Source organism: Bos javanicus, chromosome 20, assembly GCF_032452875.1.
Source record: "Bos javanicus breed banteng chromosome 20, ARS-OSU_banteng_1.0, whole genome shotgun sequence".
NCBI classification, from domain to species: domain Eukaryota; kingdom Metazoa; phylum Chordata; class Mammalia; order Artiodactyla; family Bovidae; genus Bos; species Bos javanicus.
In genome coordinates, this window is record NC_083887.1 from 62775730 (window position 1) to 62789364 (window position 13635).

Genomic DNA, 13635 nt, shown 5'->3' on the forward strand with positions numbered 1-13635 from the left:
GCCCATTAATTCCTTTTCCTCAAGCCCATCAAGCGGTATTTACTGTGGTGTTTACCAAGGCCTCCCCTAGCTTGTGTGGGATCCGGGGTAAATAGTCTTTGTGAGGCCTCTGGCCATGTTAAAAGTTCGATTGAAACACGTGTTCAAAAATGCATGAGGGGACTTCCCTGGTGGTCCAGTGGTTATGAATCCTCCTTGCAATGCAGGGGACGTGGGTTCAATTCCTGGGTGGGGAACTAAGATCTCACATGCAACTAAGCCCAGACTTCACAACTCCTGAGCCCACACACCAGAGCCTGAGAGTCTGTGCACAGCCATCAAAGAGCCTGCATGCCACAGCCAAGACTTGACACAGCCAAATAAATAAATATTTAAAAAATGCATGGCTCCATTGAGGTGTATTGATTTATCAATGAAGGTTTAGAATCATGCAGAGAAGAGATACTGAGGAACTTTTTTTTTTTTCCCCAATCAGTGCACGTGAAGCTGCTTCCTTCTCTCCAGGCACCAACTCTATCTGTTCAAGTCTAGGGACCATAACTACATTGTATTCATGGTCCAAGGCACCAGTTCCTGATGATTTCACACCCCCCACCTTGCTGTCACACACAGTACATGGCTCTTTGGAACCTGTTTACACTGAAACAACACAGTTCACCTTGCCCGTGTGCTTTCCTGGGGCACTAACCAAGGCCACGATGTATTACACACAGTGGACATTGTCCCTTCAGCCATCCAGGAACACTGGCTTCCAGCGGCAATCTCAATGTGTTACTGTGCTTTGTCAATGATGGTTATGAAGGCAACCCTTCCCCAGAGGATGCAGTAACGCTTGGATGATAACTTCTTTGTGGTCGTGTTCAATGTGCTGATTTTATAGTATACAGTAGAACAGCACATCTTCTGTGTCTTGAACTCTTTAGATGCTCATCTCTGCAAGCTTCGATGTGCTCTCTCGCAGTGTCGCTCACAGCTTTCTACTCCACAACCCAGGGGCCAGGCCGGGGGAGAGGAGTGGTCTCCTGGCTCAGAGAGCATCTGTCCCTTTTCCTACACTCACCTAGGAAAGTACAGCCATAAAAGATTTCCTTTGGATTTACTGTTACTTCTATAAAAATGTCAACCTGAAGGTTTGCAGATAGTCTCCTGAGTTATCCCAGAGACAGTGCACAAGGTATTCCCATATAACTGGGAATCTTGACAAATCCTGAATTGTCCAAGAGCCCAGTAGTTGATAAAGAATCTCATTCTTATGTCCCAGCCATTGTGCATGTGTGTTTATGCGAGTTATTCTAAGTGCTTCAGTTCAGTTCAGTTCAGTTCAGTCGCTCAGTCGTGTCCGACTCTTTGCGACCCCATGAATCACAGCACGCCAGGCCTCCTTTTCCATCACCAGCTCCCAGAGTTCACTCAGACTCACGTCCATAGAGTCGGTGATGCCATCCAGCCATCTCGTCCTCTGTTGTCCCCTTCTCCTCCTGCCCCCAATCCCTCCCAGCAGCAGAGTCTTTTCCAGTGAGTCAACTCTTCGCATGAGGGGGCCAAAGTACTGGAGTTTCAGCTTTAGCATCATTCCTTCCAAAGAAATTCCAGGGCTGATCTCCTTTAGAATGGACTGGTTGGATCTCCTTGCAGTCCAAGGGACTCTCAAGAGTCTTCTCCAACACCACAGTTCAAAAGCATCAATTCTTCGGCGCTCAGCTTTCTTCACAGTCCAACTCTCATATCCATACATGACTACTGGAAAAACCATAGCCTTGACTAGATGGACCTTTGTTGGCAAAGTAATGTCTCTGCTTTTCAATATGCTATCTAGGTTGGTCATAACTTTCCTTCCAAGGAGTAAGTGTCTTTTAATTTCATGGCTGCAGTCACCATCTGCAGTGATTTTGGAGCCCAGATAAATGAAGTCTGACACTGTTTCCACTGTTGCCCCATCTGTTTGCCATGAAGCGATGGGACCAGATGCTATGATCTTAGTTTTCTGAATGTTGAGCTTTAAGCCAACTTTTTCACTTTCCTCTTTCACTTTCATCAAGAGGCTCTTTAGTTCCTCTTCACTTTCTGCCATAAGGATGGTGTCATCTGCATATCTGAGGTTACTGATATTTCTTCTGGCAATCTTGATTCCAGCTTGTGCTTCTTCCAGCCCAGCGTTTCTCATGATGTACTCTGCATAGAAGTGAAATAAGCAGGGTGATAATATACAGCCTTGACAAACTCCTTTTCCTATTTGGAACCAGTCTGTTGTTCCATGTCCAGTTCTAACTGTTGCTTCCTGACCTGCATACAGGTTTCTCAGGAGGCAGGTCAGGTGGTCTGGTCCCATCTCTTTGAGAATTTCCCACAGTTTATTGTGATCCACACAATCAAAGGCTTTGGCATAGTCAATAAAGCAGAAATAGATGTTTTTCTGGAACTCTCTTGCTTTTTTTGATGATCCAGCAGATGTTGGCAATTTGATCTCTGGTTCCTCTGCCTTTTCTAAAACCAGCTTGAACATTTGGGAGTTCACAGTTCATGTATTGCTGAAGCCTGGCTTGGAGAATTTTGAGCATTACTTTACTAGTATGTGAGATGAGTGCAGTTGTGTGATAGTTTGAGCATTCTTTGGCATCACCTTTCTTTGGGATTGGAATGAAAACTGACCTTTTTCGGTCCTGTGGCCACTGCTGAGTTTTCCAAATTTGCTTGCATATTGAGTGCAGCACTTTCACAGCATCATCTTTCAGGATTTGAAATAGCTCAACTGGAATTCCATCACCTCCACTAGCTTTGTTCATAGTGATGTTTTCTAAGGCCCACTTGATGTCACATTCCAGGATGTCTGGCTCTAGGTGAGTGATCATACCATTGTGATTATCTTAGTCATGAAGATCTAAGTGCTTAGCGGTTCTCATAATTTTTTGCACCCATTTGTGAAGTGTACTTTGATGTTGATTTTATTTTTCCTTTGTGAAAAAATATAATAATGGGCATAACAATTTTCCAGATGGATACTGATGGTGAAGGAGGCTCTGTGTGTGGGGTGGGGGGGGGCAGGAAGTATGTGCAATGCTCTGTTGCTTTTGTTCAGTCGCTCAGTTGTGTCTGACTCTTTGTGACCCCTTGGACTGCAGCACATCAGGCTTCCCTGTCCTTCACCATCTCCCAGAGTTTGCTCAAACTAATGTACATTGAGTTCATGATGCCATCCAGCCATCTCATCCTCTGCAATGTTCTGTAGTTTTAGCCCAATTTTGCTGTGAATCTAAAATTAAAAAAAAAAAAGTAACATAAGGAAAATACTGACTCAGAAGACTGTGATGTCACCATGTTAATGGAAGTGGGAGAGGATGTTTTAAAGTCACACCGTGTGTGGGGCAATGATATGAAAAGTCCTAGCAGGACATGGGTGCAGCCGCCTCTTAGGACTGCCATACATATGACCTGGAGACTAAGGGACACCAGACTAAAAGCCATCTGCCACCACCCCAGCTGCTCCTGGGTGCTAAGGACCAGAGGCAGCAGTGTAGTGGGAACACAGATGGGCAAAAGCCAGTCCACAGACCTACGCACTTGGCTCCAGTCCAAGGATCAGCAGGGACCCTTCGTGAGCTCAGAACCCTGAATTTGCCCTGTGTCTGACATGAGTAAGAATCTCCAAAATGGGCACATCAGCACTGTTCTGGCAGCCTGTGTGGGTGCCCAGTCGTGTCTGGTGTGTTGTGACCCCATGGACTCCTCTGTCCATGGAATATTCCAGGCAAGAATACTGGAGTGGGTTGCCATGCCCTCCTCCAAGGGATCTTCCCGACCCAGGGATCGACCTGTATCTTTTGCGTCTCCTACGCTGGTGGGCAGATTCTTTACCACTGCTCCACCAAACCTTTGAGACCAATATGGTACCACCTGGTGGGAGTCATCCGCTGGCCAGGCTGCCCTCCTGGAACCAGAGCCCAGTCAGGGCTGACAACCCACCAGCATGAATCTCTTTGCTCCTTGGCGCATCTGGTTGGCCCATTTCCAGACCGTAGTGTCTGGAAATTAGACATGTTTGCCCCTCTAGTAGTGGAGGAAGCCTGTGCTTCACTCCCCGTATCTTTTCTCCTCCAGCAGCTGAAGCATGAGGGGTCGATCCCAGCTGCATGTGGTCTTTCCTGAGGTCCCCTCGCAGCCCTGGACCACTTTCCTGGCTGGCCTGGTCAGTCAACTCACTGTCAGATTCAGAGCTGCCCTGTACAGCCGTGCAGGTTGCGCACTGCACAGCGGTGCCTGTTCCCAGGAGGCACCACTCACGTCACAGACGGTGCAGATACTTCACTACAGCAGATGGCGCTAAACTGTCTTGTTCTAAAAAAGATCTGTGTATTATGATGATTTTTTTTTTTTAATAAATGGAAATCTTGAAGAAGGGGGCACCTTTTAAGAATTTGCAGGAAATAGCCATATAGGCTAGCGGTGCCTTGAGCTACACCTGCCCACTCTCTGCTGGCCAAGCTGTGGAGGCACCTTCATTTTCCCCTGGTTAACATCATTTGTTCATGCATTCATTTATTCACTGACAGTTATCCAGTGCCCACTGTGTGCCCAAACCCTGAGAATTTGGGAGGTTTTGTGAGCAGTTCCACTCCATGTGGTGGAGGGGTGGCCCGTTGTCTAGTGGCCCAGGCCCCCTAGGGCATGTCCAGTTTTGGCCAGCAGACCATGAACAGGAAGAGCAACGTGTGACTCTGGGCCAAGCATTTGCGAAGAGGTGTTGCTCCCACTCCTCTTCCCATCCAGGTGGATGCACAAGCCTCAGTGGCCTGCGGAGGCCGAGCCACGGAGCTTGGCCTGTGGTCACACAAAGTCCTGATGAGAACAGTCAACGTGAGCACAGCTTCCTTGTCAGATGGACGTGGATTCAAGCCCTAACGTTGCCACTCATCAGCTGTGTGGCTTGAGTCTTCAACCCCAAAGTCCTATTTCCTCACCTATAAAATGCAAAGAACAATCCCCCAGCGCCTCTATGGTTGGAAGGAACACAGGGTGTGACACACTCACACACAGTGGGAGGAGAGAAGGCACTCAGCAAATGGCCCCCACGTTGCCCTAGGGCTGGGGTGTCCATGGTGATTAAGGCTGTGGGCTCTGGACCAGGCAGCTTGGACCTGAATCCTGGGTCTGCCCTTCCGTGCTGTCTCGGGAACGTGACTTACTCATCTGTTAGATGGGGGCAGTAGCAGTCCTATGTTATAAACAGGTTGGGAGGACGAAATTGAATTGAGAACAGGGCCAGGCACAGGGTGAGCACTGGGTGAGGTGGGCTGAGTGGCCGCCTCTCGGATGGTAATGCTAATCCATGCACCCCTGACTCTGACCTTATTTGGAAAAAGGGTCATGGCTGACGTCATTAAGTTGATCTTGAGATCAGATCATTCTGGATTATTTGGATGGGCCCTAAGTCCAGTGACACATGCCCTTGTAAAAGGCAGAAGAGAAAAAGGTGGACCACAGAGAAGAAAGCCGTGAGGAGACAGAGACTGGAGTGATGCAGCCAGAAGCCAAGGAATGCTGGCAGCCCCGAGATGCTGGAGGAGGCGAGCAGGGATCCTCTCCAAGAGCCTCTGGAGGGAGCTTGGCACCTTGATGTCAGATATCTGGCTTTTAGGACTGTGAGAGCATCCATTCCTGAGGTTTGTATTTTTTAATTTTTTGCTGGAGTATAATTGCTTCACAATGTTGTGTTAGTTTCTGTTTTACAACAGTGTGAATCAGCTATCAGTTCAGTTCAGTTCCGTCGCTCAGTTGTGTCCGACTCTTTGTGACCCCATGGAGTGCAGCACGCCAGGCCTCCCTGTCCATCACCAACTCCCAGAGCATACTCAAACTCATCTCCATCACGTTGCTGATGCGATCCAACCATCTCATCCTCTGTTGTTCCCTTCTCCTCCTGCTTTCAGTCTTTCCCAGCATCAGGGTCTTCTCCAATGAGTCAGCTCTTCACATCAGGTGGCCAAAGTATTGGAGTTTCAGCTTCAGCATCAGTCCTTCCAATGAACACCCAGGACTGATCTCCTTTAGAATGGACTGGTTGGATCTCCTTGCAGTCCAAGGGACTCTCAAGAGTCTTCTCCAACACCACAGTTCAAAAGCATCAATTCTTTGGTGCTCAGCTTTCTTTCTAGTCCAACTCTCACGTCCATACATGACCACTGGAAAAACCATAGCATATGTATACATATATCCCCTCCTTCCTGAGCCTCTCTACCATTGCCACCCCCCACCCCCCATCCCACCTCTCTAGGTCATCACAGAGCACAGAGCTGGGCTCCCTGTGTTATACAGCAGCTTCTTGCTAGCTTTGGAAAAGGGAATGGCAACCCACTCCTGTAGGTTCTTGCCTGGAGAATCCCATGGACAGAGGAGCCTGGTGGGCCACAGTCCATGGGGTCGCAAAGAGGTGGACACGACTGAGCGACTAACACTACTGATACTGTGTGCCCCTAGCTAGCCATTTTACACATGCTAGTGTACATATGGCAACGCCACTCTCAGTTTGTCCCACCCTCTTCTTCTCCTCCGCTGTGTCTGCAAGTCTGTCTTCCACATCTGTGTTTCTGTTCCTGCCCTGCAGACAGGTCCCTAACTCTCCTCAGTGTCCCCAGAGCCCTGGGAGAGTCCCTCCCGGAGGAGGAGCCCTGGACCTCACTGCACCTGTGTTTGCCGACCCACTGCGACCACACGTGGTGAGGCTGGTGGTGCGCGAGGCTGTTCCTCGGAAGGAGACCTGGCTTCTGTTAGAAAGGGGATGACTGCTTAGTCATCCAAATGACAGATGTGGATTCCAGGGACCCGGGACAGGAGTCCCATTGGAAGGAGGTGGGTGGTGGTTTCCTGAGGTCGGGGTGAGGTCACGGCTTCCCCAGGGGAGGCAGAGCCAGAGGGTAGTCAGGGAAGCAGGTGAGCACACCTGGGTCCTGACTGCCTGGGTGGGATCAGGAAGGAGGAGGGTGTGGACGTGTAGAAAGAAGAAGAGCCCTCAGAGACCGCCTCACCTCCTGCAGAGGAGTGGAGAATGTGCTGGAAGAACCTAGTACCCTGGAGTCACCTCTCACAGAGGTTTGAAGGACCTAGCACACTGGAAGGGCGGCGCCTTGCAGCTTTAGCTTCTTGCTCCTTGAAGATGGAGACTGCTAGCCCTTACCTGGCTCCCTTTCTGTCTCTAGCTAAGAGTTTCAGGGGTGAGATGGACAGGGCATCGCAAGCAGCAGCTGCTCTGCTGCGCATGCACAAGGAATGCAGGTGGGCTCTCTTTTGTTCTCATAGCTGGGGATACTGGCCCCCAGAAAGGTCCTGCCTGGGCCATTCAGGGAGCAGGGGTGACAGGTGGGGACCACAGCCCTCCCAGGACCGGTCCTCCTCCTTGAGCCCTTCTCATCCCTCAGCGCACTCCCGGAGGCATCTGGTCTTCAGGTGAAGACACTGGGTAGGTCTCATCACCTTACCAATTTTTTTTTCGTCTGGCAGTTCTGAATTCGTGGATGCCCGGTCACCTGCTTACAGGAATGGAAACTGGTTCATAGAGTGATTTAAACCCCAGACCTGAGGATTACGTTCCAGGAAAGCGTGGGGCGAGGGTATCTTTCCATCTGGTTTACGGCCTCCTTCGCTGAGTGGCTCTGCCCTTGGCCTCGCCGAGGTTTTATAACTGGCTCTCATTTCGGGTCCGGCAGAGACCCCCTCCAGAGTCGTAGGAAGAGGACGCCGGCCCCCCACTTTCCTTGTGAACGGATCTTTTCTCTTGCCTGATACAACAGTCGTAAGCAAGACTCCAGTAAATAAATCGCTCAGTTCCCACCGAAATTGCCTATGCTGGAATTTGTGCCTTTTAGAGACACATGAATGATGGCTGGGACACAGCAGCCTTTTATGTGAACCCAGATGATTCCAGCCCAGATAGTAGAAATGTGAGAAGCCTCAGCGAAGTCTGTTCTCTAGGTTATAAATTCCTTTTCTCTCTAATGCCTTGGCCTTATCTGGAGATTCTCTTGGCTGCACTTTCTTCTTTCATGGCTGTCTCTTTATTCACCCTGTTCCTTCTTTTTGTGGATTTTACTAGCTCAGCAGCTGCAGCTTAATTGAGCCAAGAATATTTGCTCAGGTGGCCGAGAGATGGTCTCACACCGCCTCCGAGGCCCTCTCTCCCTGGCACACTGGTGCCCTTCTGTAACTCTGTCCTTTTCAGAATCAGTTCTGCTTGAGCTTGGTTTTTAAAAAAAAAAGTCAGTGAATGACAAAACAATTTCAAATGACTGGGTTTGTTCACCTTTCTTTAGCTGCCCTTAAAATCACGTCCCTTTCCTAACTAACTTTCAAAGTATGTTTTTTGGCTGTGTCTACAGGATGTTTTAAAAAGTATTATTATTTTTTTAACAAAAGAACAGTGCGACCAGATGCATTTAAAAATAGCTTGCACACTTGAAATATCAAGCCAGAGGTTTTGTTGCTAGAGCCTTGGAAATAATGGTGGGGTTCTGACGAAATGGAAAAGTAACTGGTCATTCACACAGTTCTCAGAACTTATGTACTTTGGGGGCAGTTATGACATTCTTCAGGACGACTTTGGTCACCCGTGGTAAGGAATCCGCCTGCAATGCAGGAGATGTGGGTTCGATCCCTGGGTCAGGAAGATCTCCTGAAGAAGGAAATGGAAACCCATTCCAGGATTCTTGCCTGGAGAATCGCATGGTCAGAGGAGCCTGGAGGCCGTAGTCCATGGGGTGGCCAAAGAGTCTGAGACGACTTAGCAACTAAACAACAATAATGGCATTCTTCATAGAACCTAAATCTACTTTGGGAGTTGTAATTGAACTTGAAAACACCTGAGGCTAAGGCTTCGGGTGTGCAGAGGGGTAAACAGAAGTCAGGTCTGGGGAAGATAGGGTCAAAATGAGCTTAGAGAAAGTGGGGCAAAGGGAAAAAAAACATGTTGTAAAGTCAGAGAGAGGCCCAACTTTATCAGCTGTGATGATGCAAAGATAAAATAAAAACTAAGGCTGAAATAAAACGACTCTGAAAGTTTTAGAATTAATTGAAAAGATAATGTAGCAATATTCATACAGATAAATTAGAACTTGAAATGAAAAGTGTTAAGGACAGAGACAGACAATTCATAAAAGTGAAGTTGCACCAAAGAAATATAACAGCTTTGACATTGTAAACACCTACTACCACAACTTTTTTGTTCTTGTTTTTAGTGCCGCCCATGTCAACATCCTCAATTCATTTAGCCTTTTTTAGTTCCTATTGAACAAGTAAAAATTGGAGTGTTTTTATTTTTTAAAAGATGCCTTTGTTTCTTTTTCTTTGCAGCTGTCCTGGGGCCTCACTGCCTGTGGACTCTCAGTTGCTGTGCGCGGAGGCTGCTCGGGGCAGTGGCTCTTGTTGTGGAGCACAGGCCCCAGGAGTTTTGGACGAGGGCCTCGCTGTCCTGCTGCATGTGCGATTTTCCCAGGCCAGGGGTCAAACCCATGTCCCTTGCTTTGGCAGGCGGGTTCTTTATCACTGAGACATAAGGAAAGCTCCTGAAGTAGTTACTTTTAAAAGACACTGAGGGATTTTCTGGTGATAAGCTTACATACCTTCCTATCGTATACAAAAAAAGTTTTATTATTTTTGTATACATACCTTGCAAGCACATGTGCTAAGGCACTTAAGTTGTGTTCGACTCTTTGTGACCTTATGGACGGGAGCCCCTCCAGGCTCCTCTGTCCATGGGATTCCCAAGCAAGAATACTGGAGTGGGTTGCCGTGCCCTCCTCCAGGGGAATCTTCCCAAGCCAGGGATCGAACCTGTGTCTCTTACGTTTCCGGCATTGGCAGGCGTGTTCTTTACCACTGGTGCCACCTGGGAAGCCCTGTATACATGCCTTATTCTTGTATAATTAATGGTCCATGGATCAATTTGACTTATCTCCTCTTAAATTCCAGTGTCTACTTATGGCTTAAAGTAACCTGATAATAGGGCCATTATCTTGCCACATCTTTGAAATATTTACAGCTAAGTTTCTTTGAAAAAGAAATTGACTAACCTAGAATTGAAGAGATGTTAACACACTGCTCTTGTAATGGGGAGAACTGTGAACTGTGGCCTGAAGATATGCTTACATACTGATCCCTTGAGCCTCTAAATACTACCTTACTCGTGAAGAGTCTTTGTAAGTGTAATAAAGTGAAGAATCTTGAGATGAGACCCTTCTGAATTACCCAGGTGGACTCTAAGCACCATCACAACGCCATCACAAGTGTCTTTGTAAGAAGGAAGCAGAGGGGAATTGGAGACACAGAGGCGGAGGCGACATGAAGATGGAGGGAGAGACTGAAGTGAGGTGGCCTCCAGCCAGGGTGGGCAGAAGCCATAGACAATGGATTGTCACTAAGGGTCTCAGGAGGAAGCAAGATCCTGATGACACCTGGATTTCAGACTTCTGATCTCCAGAACTGCAACAGAATAAATTTCTGTTGTCTTCATGCAGATGTATGGCAGAAACCAGCACAGTATTGTAAAGCAATTATCCTCCAACTAAAAATAAATGCATTTTAAAAAAGAAAAAAGAATTTCTGTTGTTTAAAGCTACTAGTGGAAGTGTTAGTCTCTCAGTCATATCCGACTCTTTGTGACCCCGTGGACTGTAGCCCACCAGGCTCCTCTGTCCATGGGATTTCCCAGGCAAGAATACTGGAGTGGGTTGCCATTCCCTTCTCCAGGGGATCTTCCCGACCCAGGGATTGAACCTGGGCCTCCTGCACTGCAGGTGGATTCTTTACCTCCTGAGCCACCAGGGAAGCCCTTAAAGCCACTAAGTTTGTGGTTATTTGTTATGGCAGCCATAGGAAACAAAATTATCAAAAATGAACAGATTAAGAAAAAGAAAAACTAATTAGAATATCAAGGATTTGAAAAATGGAATTAACTCTACATCCAACTGAGTGTGCTCCTTTTTAATACATACATAGAAAAATTTATTAAAATTGACCTACGCCACAAAGGAAATGTGAATTTCCCAAGTTGAAGTCATCGAGTCTTCATTCTTTTGGGGGCAGTGCAATAAAAACAGCAACCACCCACAAAAAGATGGACAGAACATCCCCTGAATGCATTGGGAGATTAAAAAATATCTTCTAAATAATTCATGTTTTAATGAGAAAATCAAAATGGAAGTTATAGTACTTAAAAGCAAATGACTACCCGAGCTGTGCATATAAACTTGTGAGATAAAACCACAGTGTTACTCAAAGGAGAATTTCGAGCTAGGAATGCATTTATTAGAAAACAATAAAGATTGAAAAGAAATTATCTAAGCTTTCTTAGCTGTAAAAAAAAAAAAAAAGAACAGCAAAACAAATCTAAAGAGAGAAGGAAGGAAATAATATAGATTAGAGCAGAAATTAATGAAGTAGAAACCCAGAAAGTCCAGTAGCATTAATCAACAAACAGAAGCAAGTTATTTAAAGTGATTAAGAAAACCAGTGAGTTTTGGGCAGGTATGATCAATAAAAAAGAAAAAATATAAATAAATATTATGAGGAAACAAGAAAAGATCTATAGTTGTAAATATTTTTGACTCAAAATATTTTAAAGAATTAAATATCTTTATACTAATACTTTCAGTAGCTGATACTGAAAAGTTCCTAAGATACAAATAATCAAGATTGACCCAAGAACAAGTAGTGAAACAATCATAAGTGGAAATGATAGACAAAGATCAATAAGCAAGAGGAGTTGCAGAGTCAGACATGACTTAGTGATCGGACATGACTTAGTGACTGAACAACAAAACCAAGTCCATACTGCTTAATGGATGTGCTGTGTGCTGTGCTTAGTCACTCAGTCGTGTCCGACTCTTTGTGACCCCAGGGACTGTAGCCTGCCAGGTACCTCTGACCATGGGGATTTTCTAGGCAAGAATACTGGAGTGGGTTGTCATGCCCTCCTTCAACGGATCTTCTGACCCAGGGATTGAACCCAGGTTTCCCTCATTGCAGGTGGATTCTTTACTGTCTGAGCTACCAGAGAAACCCCAATAAATGAGTTCTACCAAACAGTCAAGGAGAAGATAACTTAGATTTGGGGAAACTATTCTAGAGTATAGAAAAAGATGGAAAAAAGACTTCGTAGCCATCCGGTGGCTCACACTCTGTGATCCCAGGGAAGACCTGGTATAGTCACATAAATACATAAATAAAAATATTAAAAAAAGAGAAAGAATGCTTACCAACCCATTTTATGAAGTTAGTAGAAAACATGTTATCAAAACCACACAAGGAAAGAATAAAAAATCCCAAAGGCTCATTACACTTATGAATGTGTATGCAGAAACCATAAAAATATTAGCAAATTGAATTTTACAGTTTATTAATAGGACAATACACCTTGAGCCAGTTAGGGTTGCTTCAACAAAGAATATTAATCAGTGTGGTTAACTGCCTGAAATTAAAAGAAAAAACCCCAAGCCTCCATGATTTTCATAATAGATGCTAACCTCTCTCCCCCACCCACAATAAATATTCATTCACCACATAAACCTTGAGAAAGCTGAATAGAAGGAAGCTCCTTGAACTAATAATAAAGAACATATACCCCCTTACTTACATAGGAGTCCCCTTACTTAGTGACATAACAAAATTTAAGTAGTTACTGCTCCTATATGTCTTAGCTACAATTCAAGAAAAGAAATAAAAATTTAAAGGAAGAAACAAAACTGTTATTATGTTCAGATGTTATAATTGCTCAAGTTGAAAAACCAAAGGAATCACCTAGTGAATGATGAAGACCAATAAATTAGTTTAGCAGAAAGGCTGAATGTAAGCTGAGTATATAAAGAGCTTTAATTTTTCTTTAGCTAGCAATACGTAGCTAGAGATTACAATAGAAGAAAAATGATCTCCTTCATAATAGCAATGAAGTACATTACGTACCTGAGAATAGACTTGTGGCCACCATGCCAGGGGCATAGCCAGCCTCCTTCCTTCTTTACTAAACAACTGCAAATTATGTTTCTGTTGGCAATATTCTAAAAAAAAAACAACAACAACAAAAAAAACTTGATCTCCCACCATACTTTGTAGCTAGGGTTGCCCATGGGATAGCAGTCACACGCTCCAAGAAACGTACAGAATTCCATGGGAGGGCATTCCTTACCAGATAAGAAGAGAATGTCACCTTCTTCCTGCCTGGGAGACAGATAAGATGCTAGGAGGCACAGCAGCCTTCTTGTGGTCACAGCATGAAAGCTTCCTGCTGGGGATGGTGGAAAAAACAGCAGAAGATGCTCTGTTCCTTGATGATTTTCTGGGGCAAGGCATTGGGCCTGGACTGCCTTGGGCATGTTGGAGGGAGGTGGAAAGGAGGAAGGGGCGGGGGGACAGGACAGGGGCGAGAGGGAGGGAGAACCTCACTTGTTATAGTCACTGGTGTTTAGATTTTCTCTACCTCACAAGTGAACACATTGCTAACTGATGCAAAACCTAAAAAATGTTAAAACCCAGATGAACAAATCCATAAAATTTCATAGTAGAACATGAAACGTAGCCTAAAAAATGGAGAGCTGTACTCTGATCCCAAATGGAAAGATTCCACATGGTAATGAGGTGGTTGTTGTTGTTATTGAG

At 45.6% G+C, this 13635-nt stretch overlaps 1 long non-coding RNA gene across 1 annotated transcript in view; it reads left to right on the forward strand.

Moving 5' to 3' along the window:
• Positions 1-13353, forward strand: part of LOC133233760 (uncharacterized) — a 44759-nt gene extending 31406 nt beyond the window's left edge. Inside the window, exons 4-5 of the long non-coding RNA XR_009731835.1 lie at positions 5453-5657; positions 9337-13353. This is a non-coding gene — a long non-coding RNA (uncharacterized LOC133233760). The remainder of the gene's footprint in view (positions 1-5452; positions 5658-9336) is intronic.
• Positions 13354-13635: the final 282 nt, after the last annotated feature.